The sequence below is a fragment of the Anomaloglossus baeobatrachus genome, chromosome 8 (genome assembly GCF_048569485.1).
Source record: "Anomaloglossus baeobatrachus isolate aAnoBae1 chromosome 8, aAnoBae1.hap1, whole genome shotgun sequence".
Taxonomy (NCBI): domain Eukaryota; kingdom Metazoa; phylum Chordata; class Amphibia; order Anura; family Aromobatidae; genus Anomaloglossus; species Anomaloglossus baeobatrachus.
The window spans coordinates 36919637-36939786 of NC_134360.1; the positions used below are offsets into that span (position 1 = coordinate 36919637).

The 20150-nt window shown below is 51.5% G+C and overlaps 1 protein-coding gene across 1 annotated transcript in view; it reads right to left on the reverse strand.

The window, feature by feature from the left end:
- The window catches only part of KLHDC8B (kelch domain containing 8B), a 133828-nt gene extending 118479 nt beyond the window's left edge, over nucleotides 1-15349 (reverse strand). Inside the window, exon 1 of the mRNA XM_075321463.1 lies at nucleotides 15077-15349. The gene's annotated coding sequence lies outside the window, so the exon portion shown is untranslated. The remainder of the gene's footprint in view (nucleotides 1-15076) is intronic.
- Between the last annotated feature and the right edge of the window lie 4801 nt (nucleotides 15350-20150).

Consider the following 20150-nt stretch of genomic DNA (forward strand, 5'->3'; position numbering starts at 1 on the left):
TGTCCCCTCCATTCCCCGGGGTTCAAACAGCGGGGAGCATGTGTCCCCTCCATTCCCCGGGGTTCAAACAGCGGTGAACATGTGTCCCCTCCATTCCCCGGGGATCAAACAGCGGGAGCATGTGTCCCCTCCACTCCCCGGGGTTCAAACAGCGGGAGCATGTGTCCCCTCCACTCCCCGGGGTTCAAACAGCGGGAGCATGTGTCCCCTCCACTCCCCGGGGATCAAACAGCGGGAGCATGTGTCCCCTCCACTCCCCGAATATCAAACAGCGGGAGCATGTGTCCCCTCCATTCCCCGGGGATCAAACATCGGGAGCATGTGTCCCATCCATTCCCCGGGGTTCAAACAGCGGGAGCATGTGTCCCCTCCACTCCCCGAATATCAAACAGCAGGGAGCATGTGTCCCCTCCACTACCCGAATATCAAACAGCGGGGAGCATGTGTCCCCTCCGCTCCCCAGGGATCAAACAGCAGGGAGCATGTGTCTCTTCCACTCCCCGGGGATCAAACAGCGGGGAACATGTGTCCCCTCCACTCCTCAGGGATCAAATAGCGGGGAGTATGTGTCCCCTCCACTCCTCAGGGATCAAATAGCGGGGAGTATGTGTCCCCTCCACTCCCCGGGGATCAAACAGCGGGGAGCATGTGTCCCCTCCACTCCCCGGGGATCAAACAGCGGGGAGTATGTGTCCCCTCCACTCCTCAGGGACCAAACAGCAGGGAGCATGTGTCCCCTCCACTCCCCGGGGATCAAACAGCAGGGAACATGTGTCACCTCCACTCCCCGGGGATCAAACAGCGGGGAGCATGTGTCCCCTCCACTCCCCGGGGATCAAACAGTGGGGAACATGTGTCCCCTCCACTCCCCGGGGATCAAACAGCGGGGAGCATGTGTCCTATCCACTCCCCGGGGATCAAACAGCGGGGAACATGTGTCCCCTCCACTCCCCGGGGATCAAACAGCGGGGAGCATGTGTCTCCTCCACTCCCCGGGGATCAAACAGCAGGGAACATGTGTCCCCTCCACTCCTCAGGGACCAAACAGCAGGGAGCATGTGTCCCCTCCACTACTCGGGGATCAAACAGCGGGGAGCATGTGTCCCCTCCACTCCCCGGGGATCAAACAGCGGGGAGCATGTGTCCCTTCCACTCCCCGGGAATCAAACAGCGGGGAACATGTGTCCCCTCCACTCCCTGGAGATCAAACAGCGGGGAGCATGTGTCCCCTCAACTCTCCGGGAATCAAACAGCGGGGAACATGTGTCCCCTCCACTCCCTGGAGATCAAACAGCGGGGAACATGTGTCCCCTCCACTCCCCGGGGATCAAACAGCGGGGAACATGTGTCCCTTCCACTCCCCGGGGATCAAACAGCGGGGTGTACAGTACTAATATTTTGTCCCATTATTAGCTCTATACTAGCACCTCTCCCTCCCTGATAAACAAGTAGCACAACATAAAAAAACACCGCAGAACGCCCATTCAGCATAATGTTGCAGTGTAATCTTTGGTACTTTTGGCTAATGAAGTAGGTAATGGATACATCCCTGGTGGTCTAGGGTGGTGAAGTGGAGCGCTAATATTCTGATACAGAAAGCAATATCCCCTCCCTTTATAGTCTTCTAGGAACATGATAAAATTCCTGCTTCCTACAGAAGCCACTAGGGGGAGCTCAAAACACATGGATCAATACAATGTCTACCTTTTCAAGATCTCTGCTTGCAGTCTAACTATTGAAACCTTAACTCTTTCCTCCTATGTGATAAACCTCAGTCCTGACGGGTGGACGGACGCACCATGAACAGTAATCCTCAGTGTGTGAACAGTGGTGGATTCCATTGATTGACAGCAAGCAGAGGTTTTGAAACTCTTATGGAATGAATATAGAGCGTTTATTAGATTTATTATGCCGCCTCTATCCTTTATCTGCCGGGAGCGTAATATCTAAGACTAAATCAGTCATTTCTTATCCACAAAGTGCACAGTCTCCATTTACTTCTCAGCGGGAATCGCACTGATGGTATCTCTGCTGCGGAGATAAAAGTCTACGCGTTTCTGTGCCTCGTACTACAGAGATAATCTTCTGAGCCGTCTCTTCCTTCGTTATAATCGGATCTCGCTCACACAGTATTGTAGACGATGGTCGCACTGGGAGATGCAGGTCACTGGTTAATGCTGCACTGCGGGGCTCCGACAACAGCCGCTATCTGATCTGTATAGATGCTGGCTGTCATGGCTAACCCGGTGAGGTGGGACCACTAAGCCTTATGTGAGGGAACTGATGCAACAGAGTTAGATAGGTGCGTGCAACAGCGGGGATCAGTAGAACTGGATATGCTAAAATGGTGTGGATCAGCAGGGCTGGGCTGGGTATGCGGGACAGACACCATTGCACAGCAGAGTGAGTGTGCAGAGGAACTTGGTAAGGCAGTTTGGTACAGCAGAGCCAAGTGTGCGGACAACACCTTCCAACAGTAGAGTTAATTCAGAGTAATCAGGATGTAGAAGAGCCGACCATGTGGACAGGACTTAGGAGCAGCAGAGCAGAGTGTGGAGACAGCACAAAGGAACAGTAGAGCCCAGTGTGCAGATAGCACCAAGGAACAGCAGAGCAGAGTGTGCAGATAGCACCGAGGAACAGCAGAGCAGAGTGTGCAAACAGCACCGAGGAACAGCAGAGCAGAGTGTGCAGATAGCACCGAGGAACAGCAGAGCCAAGTGTGCATAAAGAACCGAGAACAGCAAGGCAGAGTGTGCAGATAGCACCGAGGAACAGCAGAGCAGAGTGTGCAGATAGCACCAAGGAACAGCAGAGCAGAGTGTGCAGACAGCACTGAGGAACAATAGAGCAGAGTGTACAGATAGCACCAAGGAACAGCAGAGCAGAGTGTGCAGATAGCACCGAGGAACAGCAGAGCAGAGTGTGCAGATAGCACCGAGGAACAGCAGAGCAGAGTGTGCAGATAGCACCGAGGAACAGCAGAGCAGAGTGTGCAGATAGCACCGAGGAACAGCAGAGCAGAGTGTGCAGATAGCACCGAGGAACAGCAGAGCAGAGTGTGCAGACAGCACTGAGGAAACAACACAGCCAAGCATACAGTGAGCCATAAGGAACATCAGACTGAGTGTGCAGACAGCACCGAGGAACAGCAGAGACAAATGGGTGAACAGCACCGAGAAACAGAGCCGAGTGTGCTGACAGCACCTTTGAACAGCAGAGTTGAGTCAGGAGTCTGACACCTGGATGTAGCAGAACCAAATGTGCAGACAGCACCTAAAAACAGCAAAGCCAAGTTTGCGGACAGCACTTAGGAACAGCAGAAAAAAAAAAAGACAGACAGCTACCTTGATGTAGCAGAGCTGAGTTTGCGGAAACAGCAGAGCTGAGTCAGCAATCAGGCACCTAGATGTAGCATAGCCAAATGTGTGGGAAGCACCCTGGAAAAACAGAGCTGAGCATTTGTAAGGTGACACAGTATGACAGCGGTAGAGTCCAGAGATAACAGGGCTGGGCTAGGCAAGTAGCGGAGTGCTGAAAGCACACAGTAGTAGAATTTGCTACTACCTGAATACTCAAGCCTTGGGCAGCCACCTGAACAGGCCCTAAGAGTAACGCCTATGGAGATAATGTTAATGGGGCGCTCAGAGTTATCATGGCAACCAGAGGTGCTGATGAAGCCTTCTGTGGGAGAGGGAAGGCACGTGGACCGGCGCTGGAGCCAGGACAGGCGAGTAAAACCAGCTTATTCTGCTAACTATTCCCTGACATCTGGGGCATGAGGGACAGGACAGGTTGTATTTCAACTCATCCCCTCCTAAATTTTCGTAAGGATCAGCGGCACCAGATGTGTCTGCGGCCACTGACCTCACTGCGCAATAAAAAGCCCTTTTATGTATCTACTAGAAGGTGGCCCGATTCTACGCATCAGGTATTCTAGAATTTACGTATTGTGTAGTTAATGTATGATTTTTGTTATATATATATATATATATATAGATGTTGTTGTGTGTAGTTACCAACTGTTTGTGTAGGGCGCTGTACATGTTCTGGGTGTTGTCTGGGTGTGACGGGGGGTGAGAGCGGTGTTGTATGTGTGTTGCGTTGTTTGTGGAGCGCTGTGTGTCTGTAGCGTTGTGTGTGTGTGTGTGTTGCGCGGTTTGTGTGGGTGTGGTGTGTTTTGGGGGGAGGTATGTTTTGTGCAATGTGTGTGTGTTGCGTGGTATGTGCGTATATTTATGTATGCCGCGGTGTTTGTGTGTTGGGTGTTGTGTGTGTGCAGCGTTGTCTGTGTGTGTGGGTGTCTGTGTACGGCGGTGTTTGTGGTTCCCAGAGTGTGTGTGGTGTGTTGTGTGTGTGTGTTGGGGGGAGGTGTGCACCTCCCATCGTGCTCCATCCCCCATGCTGCGCACTCCCAAACGTGCTCCATCCGCCATGCTGCGCACTCCCAAACGTGGTCCATCCGCCATGCTGCGCACTCCCAAACGTGCTCCATCCGCCATGCTGCGCACTCCCAAATGTGCTCCATCCGCCATGCTGCGCACTCCCAAACATGCTCCATCCACCATGCTGCTCACTCCCACACGTGCTCCATCCGCCATGCTGCGCACTCCCAAACGTGCTCCATCCGCCATGCTGCGCACTCCCAAACGTGCTCCATCCGCCATGCTGCGCAGTCCCAAACGTGTTCCATCCGCCATGCTGCGCACTCCCAAACGTGCTCCATCCGCCATGCTGCGCACTCCCAAACGTGCTCCATCCGCCATGCTGCGCACTCCCAAACGTGCTCCATCCGCCATGCTGCGCACTCCCAAACGTGCTCCATCCGCCATGCTGCGCACTCCCAAACGTGGTCCATCCGCCATGCTGCGCAGTGCCAAACGTGCTCCATCCGCCATGCTGCGCACTCCCAAACGTGCTCCATCCCCCATGCTGCGCACCCCCCATCGTGCTCCCAGCCTCCCCCAGCATCAGCCTCCCCCTCCCAGCCTCCCCCAGCATCAACCTCCCCCAGCATCAGCCTCTCTCCTCCCAGCCTCCCCCAGCATCAGCCTCCCCCAGCATCAGCCTCTCTCCTCCCAGCCTCCCTCTTCCCAGCCTCCCCCAGCATCAGCCTCCCCCAGCATCAGCCTCTCTCCTTCCAGCCTCCCCCAGCATCAGCCTCCCCCAGCATCAGCCTCTCTCCTCCCAGCCTCCCTCCACCCAGCCTCCCCCAGCATCAGCCTCCCCCAGCATCAGCCTCCCCCAGCATCAGCCTCTCTCCTTCCAGCCTCCCCCAGCATCAGCCTCCCCCAGCATCAGCCTCTCTCCTCCCAGCCTCCCCCTCCCAGCCTCCCCCAGCATCAGCCTCCCCCCAGCAGCAGCCTCTCTCCTCCCAGCCTCAGCCTCTCTCCTTCCAGCCTCCCCCAGCATCAGCCTCCCCCTCCCAGCCTTCCCCAGGATCAGCCTCTCTCCTCCCAGCCTCCCTCAGCATCAGCCTTCCCCTCCCAGCCTCCCTCAGCATCAGCCTTCCCCAGCATCAGCCTCTCTCCTCCCAGCCTCCCCCAGCATCAGCCTCCCCCTCCCAGCCTTCCCCAGGATCAGCCTCTCTCCTCCCAGCCTCCCCCTCCCAGCCTCCCTCAGCATCAGCCTTCCCCTCCCAGTCTCCCCCAGCATCAGCCTCCCCCTCCCAGCCTTCCCCAGCATCAGCCTCTCTCCTCCCAGCCTCCTCCAGCACGCCGTGCTCCTCTGCCGACACTCACAGATCCGATCGCATACACTCACACACACCCGATCGCATACACTCACACACACCCAATCGCATACACTCACACACACCCAATCGCATACACTCACACACACCCAATCGCATACACTCACACACCCGATCGCATACACTCACACACCCGATCGCATACACTCACACACACACACACTGACGATATCGCACATCCACGCTCACACTCACAACATCCGGAGATACCACATGCTTCTGGCCATGTGATCCTCCGGCAGGTCCTGGAAGGTCACAACAGCACAGTATCGAGGCCGAGAAGCAAGCGATATCTCCGGATGCTGTGAGTATGTGGATGCGATGTGATGTGTGTGTGAGGTGTGTGAGAGAGTGAGTGTGAGCCGGTGTACACTGGTAACTATGATACACATCGGGTAACCAAGGGACCTTAGTTACCCGATGTGTATAATGGTTACCAGCGTTCACGGGCTCCGTCAAGATCCCAGCATCGCAAGGTTATGTCTGCGATATCCCAGGATGTTGTGAGTGTGTGGATGTGATGTGTGAGGTGTGTGTGAGAGTGAGTGTGATCTGATGTGTGTGTACTCACCTGGGAGTCGGAGCTCCGTGTCAGTTGGGCCAGAGCGAGCGTGCATTGCGTGAGGGGGGCGGGGCCTGCAGAGAGCCGGGGCGAGAGGCCAATCCGTGTGGGGGGGCGGGGCCATGGCGAGCCCAGCGGCCAATCAGCTTTGTGTCACCGTAAGGACACAATTTTGGAGCATGACAGACAGACAGACAGACAGAATAAGGCAATTATATATATAGATAGTAAAACAGGAAGCTACACCGCAGACAGGAACCTAATGTCCCGTGTACACAGCTCCTGTCCACAGCTATGTGTTTCCATGGTTACAGACTACAAACAAACCCTGTGTGTAATCTGATGCTACAGTCTGACGTCCCTCACTTCCATCTGTAGAAGAGGAGGAAACGTTCAGCTGTAGACAAACAAGATTGCAAGCTCCAGGGCTGCAGTTCATATACGTGTGACGCCCTGGGCAAGCCAGGGGTCACAGGTCACGACACCACCACACCCTACACCCCGGATAGGTACACCAAAGCTACACAAAAATCCTTGTTGCCTTCCTCCAGGGGCTGATGTCCACACCAGGGGTGGGCCAGGCGGTTGGCTCCGCCCACCGAGGAGTTCACAGCCCTGGAGGCGGGAAAACCAGGCAGATTAGAGAGTGGAAGTTGAAGTTGAAGTTAGAGTTGAGTGGAGAAGGAGGACAGTGAGAGTAGTGACAGAGAAAGTGACAGTTGAGAAAGCCTGAAGTTGGTCCGGGTGTGTGCCCCGGACTGAGAACAGCAAGGTTGGCAGACGGCGGTGACCGTCTGCAGGAGAGGCTGCTTGGAGGTTGCCGAAAGGACCGTGGACGGGTGGTGGCCCGGCGGTACCGGAGCGGTATACGAAGAGAAGCCAGCACCATAGGCAGGGGCCTTTCGGATCCCGGCAAGGCTAGGAGTCGCCGTGAATTTGCCAAATCCGTCAGTGAAGGGGACCTCTGGGTCTCCCAACAACCAAGTCCCGATTGAAGGCAACAGTCCGACCGTTAGAGAGAGACACCGCCACCGCCAAGGCACCAGTTTCTCAGGGCCAGCGCCTGCGGGCAAAGAGGGGCTCCTCCGGCACATATCCAAGCCGGGGAGCGGGTTACCGGTGGGAAGCCATCGCTACCAACATAGACTTAGGTGCAGGAAAAGGGACCGTCACCGTCAACTACCGGGGAAAAGCAACAGCAGCCGTCCGTGGGAACCGTCTTTCCAGCCGTGTGTTTTACCGAGAACTGTGTCCCCGTTTCAGGCTGAGTGAGTACCACAGTGCCGTGAGGCACAGCGCTGCCCCCGCGTCCCTGCACCCCACCAAGCCCTGCACCGGCCCCGCCATCCCTCATCCCCCAACTCATCATTGGGCCCCGGGACGACCACCCCCTACCCACGGAGGGGAGAACCAACAACTTTGCTGCTCCCTGTCACCGCTCCCGGGATCCCCATACAGAGCAGCGGTGGTGTCCACACAATCACCACAACCGTGGGTGGCGTCACGGACAATAAACTATCCCAAAAAAACCAAACCCCTTTCACTCACGGGCGAGGAGTGCCGCTCGAGTCCCCGGGATCCGGCCCATCGCTCGAGCCACCGAGCAGCAGCAGACCGCAGCAGCAGCGGCGGCCGGACCCGAGCAGTGGGAGAGCGTAGCGTCCCCTCCTCCGCCCGCGACAAACGCATGGAAGAATATACTATACATGTTGTGATGGAGATGGTAATCTACTGTTCTCTGTTATCAGCCGTTTGGTTTAATTTCCGGCTGAATAATCACCGCTGCTGCAGTTTACAAGCTGTGAATTTAGTGTTATTGCTCCTTTGAGGATGAAATGGTCGCAGTGAATATCTAGGAAGCGATCGTTCATGTAACGCCGGAATAATCACCAGCGACGACGGTGAACTGGAGAGAAAATGTGCACAGGACCCACATCAGCTATCATAGATCATGTACTGAGCAAGAGGTCATCCACATCACCAGTGCAGTGGGGGGGTGGGCAGATGGATGGATGGACGGACGCATGAATGGATGGACGCATGGTTGGATAGCAGACGCATGGAAGAATGGATGGACAGACAAATGGATGGATGGAAATAATGGACAGACGCATGGGTGGATGGACAAACAGTTTGAACAAACGCATGGATGGATTGGATGGACGGATGAATGGATGTAACAATGGATGGATAGACGGACGAATAAATGGACAAATACACTCCCTGACAGACGTTCTCTCGCTTATCCATGTTATGTGAATAAAAGCTTATAACCTGACTTTAAATTCATCCATTGGTTTTATAAATTACTCTTTTGAAAGCTGAAACCCTCCCAAATTTGGTTTAGGTTATGAAAATAAAGTTGCTGCCAATCTGAAATATTGATCATTTAATGAACACAGAAAGGTCAGATTTTGGCAAGACAAACGTTTTGTCGCCTTGTCATATAATGCACCCAATCCTAGTTTACATCCTTACCTGTGCTCACTAAATGATCGGTTAATTAGTGGGTGTGTATGAAAAGAAACACAGCACCCCAGACCTTCAGTTGAACTGCAACTTGACCTCTGACAACATGCCAAAAATCCACCCTGCGACCAAAGCCTTGATTATCAAGAGGCTGAAGATCAGATCCACTGCAGAGGTGCCTGGCACCTTTAATGTGTCTCTGTGTCAAGTACAAAGAATTAAAAAAAGATTTGAAGAGACTGGAGATGTTTTTGACAAGCCAAGGTACGGCAGACTCTGCAAGACAACTTCTTAGGAGGAACGTTTGTTGGTTAGAAAATCCAAAGCCAGCCCCTCTTCCACTGCAGCAGAGCTCCAACAGGCCTGGTCACCTCAAGTCCCTGTGTCAACTAGAACAGTTTGTAGGATTCTGTCTCGAAATGGCCTCCAAGGTCAAATCAGTGCCCAGAAGCTAGCACTAAACAAAAGGCAATTAAAAAAAACGTGTGGCATTTGCCAAGTCCCACAGCCTGCTAAACAGATGGACGCTGGAAAAGTGGCAGAAGGTGGATTTCTCCAATGAATCTTCAGTTGAATTACACCACAGCCGCCGCAAATACTGCAGGAGACCTACTGGTGCCCGTATGGATCCAGAAAACAGTTAGGTTTGGTGGTGGAAAGATGATGGTCTGGGGTTACATTCAGTATGGGGGTGTGCGAAACATTTGCAAGGTGGAAGGCAATATCAATAGCCTAAAATATCAAGAAGTATTATCTACCTCTTACATTCCCAATCATAAAAGGGGTCACATTCTGCAGCAGGATGGTGCTCCATCTCATACATCCATCTCTACAACAAAGTTCCTCCTGGCAAAGAAGATCAAGGTGCTCAAGCACTGGCCAGCCCAGTCACCAGACATGAACATCATTGAGCATGTTTGGGGTAGGATGAAAGAGGAAGCTTGGAAGACAAAACCAAAGAATCTAGATGCACTCTGGGAGGCATGTAAGATGCATTCTCTGCTATTCCTGGTGACTTCATCATTAAATTGTATGAATCATTGTTGAACCGCATGGATGCAGTCCTTCAAGCTCATGGAAGTCACACAAAATATTAAATATGGCTCTAATAGCACCACAACTTCATTCACCAATGTTATGCAACATATCTTTGTATTAGAAGGTAATTATTTGTTTGAATTTCACATTACTTTCTGTGGGCGACAAAACTTTTGTCTTACCAAAATCTGACCTTTCTGTGTTCATTAAATGATCAATATTTCAGCTTTGCGGCAACTTTATTTTCATAACCTAAACCAAATTTGGGAGGGTTTCAGCTTTCAAAAGAGTAATTTATGAAATCAATGGATGAAATTGAAGTCAGGTTATAAGCTTTTATTTACATAACATGGATAAGCGTCAGAACTTCTGTCAGGGACTGTAGATGGACGAACGAATGGATGGACAAATGGACTGATGAATGAATGGCTGGACGGACAGATGAATGGACGGATGAATAGACGGATACATGGATGGACAAATAAATGGATTTACGGACGAATGGATGGATGAATGGACAGATAAATGGATGGACTATTGGACAGATGCATGGGTGAATGGACTAATGTATTGACGCAGGGATGGATGGACGGACACATGGATGAATGCACAAATTGATGGACGAACGTATGTATGGATGGAAAAATTGATGGACATACGGATGGATGCAGAGATGGATGGATCAATCGTGATCTGTGCTGCTGACTCCAGACGCTGATGTCTCTGGGTCTTTCAACCCCTTTTTGGTTCTTATTATAGGCCGCACACACGGGAACAGGCACAGCAGGAACAACCGAAAAACAGAGAAATGTCCCATGTGAGGCCGACTCCGGGCTGCAGCTCGGCCTCCATAATATGCCCCACCACCCCGACAGCCAGTGACGGTGATACCAGTCTGGGTGGGCACATTATGGCTACCAGATCCGCACCACAGACTGCGTCCATGTGTAGTGATGATTAGCTGTGACCCAATTAGATGTCTCATTGCTGCACTAAAGGTCACTCTGCTGCGCTCCGATCAGAGGGAACCGCTTCCCTGCTCTGCTCTATGACGCCAACGACTCCCATCCCCCGCACCAGCCATATATATGATGTGCTGATACAATGCCCCATACAGTGCCAGCCATAATGCCCCATACAGTGCAGCCATAATGCCACATACAGTGCAGCCATAATGCCCCATACAGTGCCAGCCACAATGCCCCATACAGTGCAGCCACAATGTCCCATACAGTGCCAGCCACAATGCCCCATACAGTGCCAGCCACAATGCCCCATACAGTGCCAGCCATAATGCCCCCTACAGTGCTGCCCACAATACCCCATACAGTGCCAGCCACAATGCCCCATACAGTGCCAGCCACAATGCCCCATACAGTGCCAGCCACAATGCCCCATACAGTGCCAGCCATAATGACCCATACAGTGCAGCCATAATGCCCCATACAGTGCAGCCATAATGCCCCATACAGTGCCAGCCACAATGCCCCATACAGTGCTGCCCACAATGCCCCATACAGTGCCAGCCATAATGCCCCATACAGTGCAGCCATAATGCCCCATACAGTGCCAGCCACAATGCCCCATACAGTGCTGCCCACAATGCCCCATACAGTGCCAGCCATAATGCCCCATACAGTGCAGCCACAATGCCCCATACAGTGCCAGCCACAATGCCCCATACAGTGCCAGCCATAATGCCCTATACAGTGCCAGCCATAATGCCCTATACAGTGCTGCCCACAATGCCCCATACAGTGCCAGCCACAATGCCCCATACAGTGCAGCCACAATGCCCCATACAGTGCCAGCCATAATGCCCTATACAGTGCCAGCCATAATGCCCTATACAGTGCCAGCCATAATGCCCCATACAGTGCCAGCCACAATGCCCCATACAGTGCCAGCCACAATGCCCCATACAGTGCTGCCCACAATGCCCCATACAGTGCCAGCCATAATGCCCCATACAGTGCCAGCCATAATGCCCCATACAGTGCTGGATACCATGCCCTAAACAGTGCCAGCCACAATGCCCCATACAGTGCTGCCCACAATGCCCCATACAGTGCCAGCCACAATGCCCCATACAGTGCCAGCCATTATGCCCCATACAGTGCCAGCCATAATGCCCCATACAGTGCTGCCCACAATTCCCCATACAGTGCCAGCCACAATGCCCCATACAGTGCTGGATACCATGCCCCAAAGAGTGCCAGCCACAATGCCCCCCTACAGTGCTGCCCACAATACCCCATACAGTGCCAGCCACAATGCCCCATACAGTGCCAGCCACAATGCCCCATACAGTGCCAGCCACAATGCCCCATACAGTGCCAGCCATAATGACCCATACAGTGCAGCCATAATGCCCCATACAGTGCCAGCCACAATGCCCCATACAGTGCCAGCCATAATGACCCATACAGTGCAGCCATAATGACCCATACAGTGCCAGCCACAATGCCCCATACAGTGCAGCCACAATGCCCCATACAATGCCAACCATAATGCCCCATAAAATGCCAACCATAATACCCCATACAGTGCCGGACACAATGCCCCATACAGTGCCAGCCATAATGCCCTATACAGTGCTGCCCACAATGCCCCATACAGTGTCGGACACAATGACCCATACAATGCCAGCCACAATGCCCCATATGCAGTGCTGTCCACAATGCCCCAAACAGTGCAGCCACAATGCCCCATACAGTGCCAGCCATAATGCCCCATACAGTGCAGCCACAATGCCCCATACAGTGCAACCACAATGCCCCATACAGTGCCAACCACAATGCCCCATACAGTGCCAGCCATAATGCCCCATACAGTGCAGCCACAATGCCCCATACAGTGCAGCCACAATGCCCCATACAGTGCAGCCATAATGCCCCATACAATGCCAACCACAATGCCCCATACAGTGCCAGCCACAATGCCCCATACAATGCCAACCATAATACCCCATACAGTGCCGGACACAATGCCCCATACAGTGCCAGCCATAATGCCCTATACAGTGCAGCCACAATGCCCCATACAGTGCAGCCACAATGGCCCATACAGTGCCAGCCATAATGCCCCATACAATGCAGCCACAATGCCCCATGCAGTGCCAGCCATAATGCCCCATACAGTGCAGCCACAATGCCCCATACAGTGCTGCCCACAATGCCCCATACAGTGCAGCCACAATGCCCCATACAGTGCCAGCCATAATGCCCCATACAGTGCCAGCCATAATGCCCCATACAATGCAGCCACAATGCCCCATGCAGTGCTGCCCACAATGCCCCATACAGTGCAGCCACAATGCCCCATACAGTGCCAGCCATAATACCCCATACAGTGCCAGCCATAATGCCCCATACAGTGCCAGCCATAATGCCCCATACAGTGCAGCCACAATGCCCATACAGTGCAGCCACAATGCCCCATACAGTGCCAGCCATAATGCCCCATACAATGCAGCCACAATGCCCCATACAGTGCCAGCCATAATGCCCCATACAGTGCAGCCACAATGCCCCATACAGTGCCAGCCATAATGCCCCATACAATGCCAGCCACAATGCCCCATACAGTGCCAGCCATAATGCCCCATACAGTGCAGCCATAATGCCCCATACAGTGCCAGCCATAATACCCCATACAGTGCCAGCCATAATGCCCCATACAGTGCCAGCCATAATACCCCATACAGTGCCAGCCATAATGCCCCATACAGTGCCAGCCATAATGCCCCATACAGTGCAGCCACAATGCCCATACAGTGCAGCCACAATGCCCCATACAGTGCCAGCCATAATGCCCCATACAATGCAGCCACAATGCCCCATACAGTGCCAGCCATAATGCCCCATACAGTGCAGCCACAATGCCCCATACAGTGCCAGCCATAATGCCCCATACAGTGCCAGCCATAATGCCCCATACAGTGCAGCCATAATGCCCCATACAATGCAGCCACAATGCCCCATGCAGTGCCAAGCAAGCCTCAATAACTATGACAGCTACAATGCCCAGATAATAGTTTCCTTCACAATGTCCTAAAACAATGCCTGTCACCATGCTTTGTTAGGTGCCAGCCTCCATCCTTTTGGTGCCCAGACCACAGCCGTTCTTTGCTATTGTGTTCGGTGCTAAAATCAATCGTTACTAACTGGTGTCTGCAGAGGACTCGCTGCTTCCACAATGTCCCGAACAGCGCCAGCCTCCATATCCCCAGACTGTGCCAGGCGCAATGCCCCATCTGCCGTACAGCTACAAACCATTATCACCTGTAATAGTGAGAAGGGCAGTGATGAGCCTCCTATTGTGCTTCCTGGGTCTCTCCTGGAGGTTGTGGAACTACAAGTATCAGCAATTCTGAGGTCTACAGATCAGCCAGGCTTCCTGGGTCTCTCCTGGAGGTTGTGGAACTACAAGTATCAGCATGACAGGTGTCTATAAATGAGCAGCAGGCATCCCATGACTCACAGAGAATGAGGAACTACAAGTATCAGCATTTCTTTAGGTCTACAGATCAGTCAGGCTTCCTGGGACTCTCCTGGAGGTTGTGGAACTACAAGTATCAGCAATTCTGAGGTCTACAGATCAGTCAGGCTTCCTGGGTCTCTCCTGGAGGTTGTGGAACTACAAGTATCAGCAATTCTGAGGTCTACAGATCAGTCAGGCTTCCTGGGACTCTCCTGGAGGTTGGGGAACTACAAGTATCAGCAATTCTGAGGTCTACAGATCAGCCAGGCTTCCTGGGACTCTCCTGGAGGTTGTGGAACTACAAGTACCAGCAATTCTGAGGTCTATAGATCAGCCAGGCTTCCTGGGACTCCCCTGGAGGTTGTGGAACTACAAGTACCAGCATGACAGGTGTCTATAAATGAGCGGCAGGCATCCCATGACTCACAGAGAATGAGGAACTACAAGTATCAGCATGTTCTAACGCTTTCTGGCGATTGCAGAACCACAACCCCAGCATGCCATGGTCACTGGTAACATACAAGTCATATACAGACTGCGCCAAAGTTCACACACAGAGACCCTTCGTTGCGCCCCCTGATGGCCGGGGCACACATATACCTGTGATATTCACCCATGAGATGCCACAGCCATTGCAAGGTGGGGGGGTTTAATGCAAAATTAAAAATGTCCCCATATAGGTGGGCTCTATGCAGGAGTTCCTGGTACCGGGCGGTCTACAGACCCCGATGTCACCACATGCCCCCCGTAGTAATGACAGCAGCAGCAATTACCGTCAGTGGTCCCCGTCCGCTCGGTGCCAGCACTTCGGAGCTCACTTGGAAATGCAGAAGTTCCTTCTCCCGGTGGCGGGCGGCGTCCTGCGGGCGGTCCGGGGGGCTCGCTGCTATGGCTGTAGTGCTGGTCCGGCGGGCAGATGCCACGGAGGGTGGCAGACTCCATCCAGCATGTGCTGCCTCCGCTGCTCTTCACATTTATCTGCCTCTGGTCCTCCTCCTCCCCCTCCTCTTCCTCTTCTCTCGCTTTCTCTCCAGTCCCTGAGAAGGAATGAGCGATTACACCCCCGACCCTCCCGCTGCACACAGCACAATCTGGGGGGGATTTTATTCGGATTTTTTTCTTGGACCCACTTTGATGTTTAAAGGGCATTTACCTATAAAAAAAAATCCCATTATACCGTTTAATCACCTGATTCTTTGTTATATTTCTCTATGGGAAAGCTGGGTGATAACGGATATAGCTACCATTAAATAGATATCACTCAGCTTTCCCAGACTACTGAATGGCAAATCTGCCTAGCCACACACCTCCAGTCCACCACTTCAGATTATCTAGACAGGTTTGATACTCAGGTGTGTGAAAAAGCTGGGTGACAACAAATATGTCCGACATTAGGTTATTGTCACTCAGCTTTCCCAGGCTTCTGAATGGCAAAAGCGCTTATTGTCCCAGTGAGATACCCGTAATCCCACATTACTACCTAGATTTATCATTTGTGTGTCTAGAAAGTTGGGTGACAACTAATATGGCCAACATTAAATGATTGTCACTCAGCTTTCCCAGACTCCTGAATGGCAAAAAAGTGTTTAATGTCCCAGTGAGATATCCGTAATCCCATATTACTGCATATATTTAATATTCACGAGTCTAGAAACTTGGGTGACAACTAATATGGCCGACATTACATAAGTGTCACTCAGCTTTCCCAGACTCCTCACTCAGCTTTCCCAGACTCCTGAATGGCAAAAGTGTTTAAAGTCCCAGTGAGATGCCCATAATCACACATTACTGCATAAATTTAGTATTCACGTGTCTAAGAAAGTTGGGTGACAACTAATACGGCTGTCAGATTAAATGATTGTCACTCCGCTTTCTAAGGATCCCTGAAAGGCAAAAGTGCTTATTATCCCAGTGAGATACACGGAATCCCATATTAATGTGTATATTTAATATTCACGTGTCTCGGAAAGTTGGGTGAGAACTACTATGACAATCATGCAGGAGTTCTTGGTGCCCATATCCGTTATCACCCAGCTTTCCCATAGAGAAATATAACAATCATGGATCATTGTAACTCAGCTTTCCCAGGCTCCTGAATGGCAAAAGCGCTTATTGTCCCAGTGAGATACCCGTAATCCCACATTACTACCTAGATTTATTATTTGTGTGTCTAGAAAGTTGGGTGACAACTAATATGGCCAAAATTACATGATTGTCACTCAGCTTTCCCAGGCTCCTGAATGGCCAAATTGCTTATTGTCCCAGTGAGATGCCCGTAATCACACATTACTGCGTACATTTAATATTCACGTGTCTAAAAAAGTTGGGTGACAACTAATATGGCCGTCATTAGATTAGATGATTGTCACTCCGCTTTCCAAGACTCCTGAATGGCAAAAGTGCTTATTGTCCAAGTGAGAGGCCCATAATCCACCATTACTACCTAGATTTATTATTTGTGTGTCTAGAAAGTTGGGTGACAACTAATATGACCAACATTACATAAGTGTCACTCAGCTTTCCCAGACTCCTGAATGGCAAAAGTGCTTAATGTCCCAGTGAGATGCCCGTAATCCCACATTACTTTATAGATTTAATATTCCCGTGTCTAGGAAAGTTTGGTGACAGGTAATATGGCCGTCATTAGATTAGATGATTGTCACTCAGCTTTCCCAGACTCCTAAATGGCAAAAGTGTTAATGTCCCATTGAGATCAAAGTAATCCCACATTATTGCCTAGATTTCATATTCAGATGTCTAGGAAAGTTGAGTGACAACTAATATGGCCGACATTACATGACTGTCACTCCGCTTTCCAAGAATTCTGAATGGCAAAAGTACTTGATGTCCCAGTGAGACACCCATAATCATACATTACTGCATATATTTAATATTCACATGTCTATGAAAGTTGGGTGACAACTACTATGGCCGTCATTAGAATAGATGATGGTCACTCAGCTTTCCAAGACTCCTGAAAGGCAAAAGTGCTGATTGTCCCATTGAGATACCCGTAATCCCATATACTGTGTATATTTAATATTCAGGTGTCTGGGAAAGTTGGGTGACAACATATCGCTGCCATTAGCTGTCACTCAGCTTTCCCATACTCCTGAATGGCAAACCTGCATAAGTCACGATGCCTAGAGACCTACACCCAATCCCAGATTGTGATTTATTTAGGCAGTTGATATTTGGATGTGGGTGTCATCCATTAGGTGGTCATCACTCACCTTTCCCAGACACCTGAACGGCACACATGCCTTGGTGCCAATACCTAGTGACATACATTCAATTCCACACAGTTCTAGGCAGATTTGACATTCAGATGTCTAGGAAAGCTGGGTGACCGTCAATTTGTCCGTCATTAGAAGCTTTTCCATGACAGTGATCAGGTTCCATATTGCTAGTTATGTTTTAGAGGGGATTGTCCGGGAAAGCTGGGTGACAACCAATAAGTTGAGATTTAACCCAGCTTTGCCTGACTCCTGAATGGTAAACCTGCTGCTGATGGACATCTAATGCCATAATGCTGTTTGTCTAGCCTGCCCTGATATTCAGGAGTTTAGAAAAGCTGAGTCACAATGAATATGTCCATAATGGTCACTTGTCGTTGTCACCCAGCTTTCCCAGGACCTGATGAGTATAACATATGCTGTGGGTCTATGAGAACCTCTAATCAATGACTTTTCCTGCTGCTGCTAAATAAAGGCAAGGACGACACAAGGAGACATGTTTCTAAGATGCTAAACTTAAGACAGTCCCTGAGGAAAGCGGGAAGATCCTCATTAACAGCAGGAGCCGTAAACAGCGGCCATTGTGCCATAGGAGAAAAGCTCCGCACTCCCCTCCCCCTCTGGCTTTCTATCTTCTGGAGGAAAGCTCACTTGCATACCTTTTTTCCCAGGAAGCATTGCCCCAAGACATACCTCCCCCAATATAAACAGTATTGTAACACTCGTAACATCATTGAGGAAGTAGAAATCGGTAGAGGTCAGAGGTGACATCACTGAGGGAAGTAGAGGTCAGAGGTGACATCACTGAGGGACATAGAGGTCAGAGGTGACATCACTGAGGGAAGCAGAGGTCAGAGGTGACATCACTGAGGGAAGCAGAGGTCAGAGGTGACATCACTGAGGGAAGCAGAGGTCAGAGGTGACAACACTGAGGGAAGTACAGGTCAGAGGTGACATCACTGAGGGAAGCAGAGGTCAGAGGTGACATCACTGAGGGAAGCAGAGGTCAGAAGTGACATCACTGAGGGAGGCAGAGGTCAGAGGTGACATCACTGAGGGACGTAGAAGTCAGAGGTGACATCACTGAGGGACGTAGAGGTCAGAGGTGACATCACTGAGGGAAATAGATGTGACATCACTGAGGGAAGCAGAGGTCAGAGGTGACGTCACTGAGGGAAGCAGAGGTCAGAGGTGACATCACTGAGGGAAGCAGAGGTCAGAGGTGATGTCACTGAGGGAAGCAGAGGTCAGAGGTGATGTCACTGAGGGAAATAGAGGTGACATCACTGAGGGAAGACTAGGTCAGAGGTGACATCACTGAGGGAAGTAGAGGTCAGAGGTGACATCACTGAGGGAAGCAGAGGTCAGAGGTGACATCACTGAGGGAAGACTAGGTCAGAGGTGACATCACTGAGGGAAGCAGAGGTCAGAGGTGACGTCACTGAGGAAAGCAGAGGTCAGAGGTGACATCACAGAGGGAAGCAGAGGTCAGAGGTGACATCACTGAGGGAAGTAGAGGTCAGAGGTGACATCACTGAGGGAAGTAGAGGTCAGAGGTGACATCACTGAGGGAAGCAGAGGTCAGAGGTGACATCACTGAGGGAAATAGAGGTGACATCACTGAGGAAAGCAGAGGTCAGAGGTGACATCACTGAGGGAAGTAGAGGTCAGAGGTGACGTCACTGAGGGAAGAATAGGTCAGAGGTGATGTCACTAAGGGAAGCAGAGGTCAGAGGTGACATCACTGAGGGAAGCAGAGGTCAGAGGTGACGTCACTGAGGGAAGAAGAGGTCAGAGGTGACATCACTGAGGGAAGTAGAGGTCAGAGGTGACGTCACTGAGGGAAGAATAGGTCAGAGGTGACGTCACTGAGGGAAGTAGAGGTCAGAGGTGACATCACTGAGGGAAGCAGAGGTCAGAAGTGACATCACTGAGGGAAGCAGAGGTCAGAGGTGACATCACTGAGGGACGTAGAAGTCAGAGGTGACATCACTGAGGGACGTAGAGGTCAGAGGTGACATCACTGAGGGAAATAGATGTGACATCACTGAGGGAAGCAGAGGTCAGAGGTGACGTCACTGAGGGAAGCAGAGGTCAGAGGTGATGTCACTGAGGGAAGCAGAGGTCAGAGGTGATGTCACTGAGGGAAATAGAGGTGACATCACTGAGGGAAGACTAGGTCAGAGGTGACATCACTGAGGGAAGACTAGGTCAGAGGTGACATCACTGAGGGAAGACTAGGTCAGAGGTGACATCACTGAGGGAAGCAGAGGTCAGAGGTGACGTCACTGAGGAAAGCAGAGGTCAGAGGTGACATCACAGAGGGAAGCAGAGGTCAGAGGTGACATCACTGAGGGAAGTAAAGGTCAGAGGTGACATCTGTGAGGGAAGTAGAGGTCAGAGGTGACATCTGTGAGGGAAGTAGAGGTCAGAGGTGACATCTGTGAGGGAAATAGAGGTGACATCACTGAGGGAAGCAGAGGTCAGAGGTGACATCACTGAGGGAAGCCGAGGTCAGAGGTGACATCACTGAGGGAAGCCGAGGTCAGAGGTGACATCACTGAGGGAAGTAAAGGTCAGAGGTGACATCACTGAGGGAAGTAGAGGTCAG